Here is a 991-nt window from a genome sequence, read left to right on the forward strand (position 1 = left end):
CAAGGTCTGATCAGAACTAATACTGAAAACTGATCAGCTTAAAAAGTACTGAGAGAAGTATGCATAAGTGTGTATTGGTGTAAATGTATGTTGTATCTGTGATTTTACTTCTATTCCAGTCCCATTCCTGTGGATTCCGGTCCCATTCCTGCGGATTCCTGTGGATTCCTGTGGATTCCAGTCCCATTCCTGCGGATTCCTGTGGATTCCTGTGGATTCCTGCAGGAATGGGAGGGGCACTGTAAAGTACTGCTCTCCCAGTGCGGCGAGGATATGACAATTGCCTGCTCGGATGCCCCGCGGCTAGAATTGTGGATGAAGTCAATCTTGATTGGAAGACACGGCGGTAACACTTACTAACACCTGAACAACTATCGATGGATGGATTAAATTAGGAGTGCAAAGGGCAAGGAGGTCCTCACGGTTTGATTTTGAGGGTTTTCTTCGCAGCGTGAACAACCTTGGGCCGCTGGTCATGGTCGTGGTTGCGAGAACTATGTGCCCATTAACGTGACCTGCTAAAACTGTCACCTCATCCAGAAATGTTATCCCAACTAGCCGTCTGGACCGACTGGCCCCTTGAACGTCGTAATATGTTGTGCTCACGTATTCACGCCTTGTAATGGAATACCAATCGATGCCGTCATCCATGTTCGTGGCGGCCAAAATTGAGCCAGAGGGCGATAGCGCGGCCCCAGCACTGCATACCGAGTCAAAATAAGGAAGTCGACGAGAGGGAGAAAACATATTGCCTCACATCCAACGATCTTGGCGTGGTTTGATTGTCCACAGCCTTTCGTAAGGGTGGGATGAACGATGCGCACTTCAGAAGGTCATTAATTCACTGTGTTCGCCACATGTATATGTGAACGCATACTGGATGCCAAGCGGACCGAAGTAAGAAATCAAGAGGACGTCTTCATTCAAAAAATACATGTTATGTGGGATGCTGATTGAGAGGTGATCTTGCAAGAAGGGCACATGGTGAAAG

This window comes from Laccaria bicolor, genomic scaffold, assembly GCF_000143565.1.
Source record: "Laccaria bicolor S238N-H82 LACBIscaffold_3 genomic scaffold, whole genome shotgun sequence".
NCBI lineage: Eukaryota > Fungi > Basidiomycota > Agaricomycetes > Agaricales > Hydnangiaceae > Laccaria > Laccaria bicolor.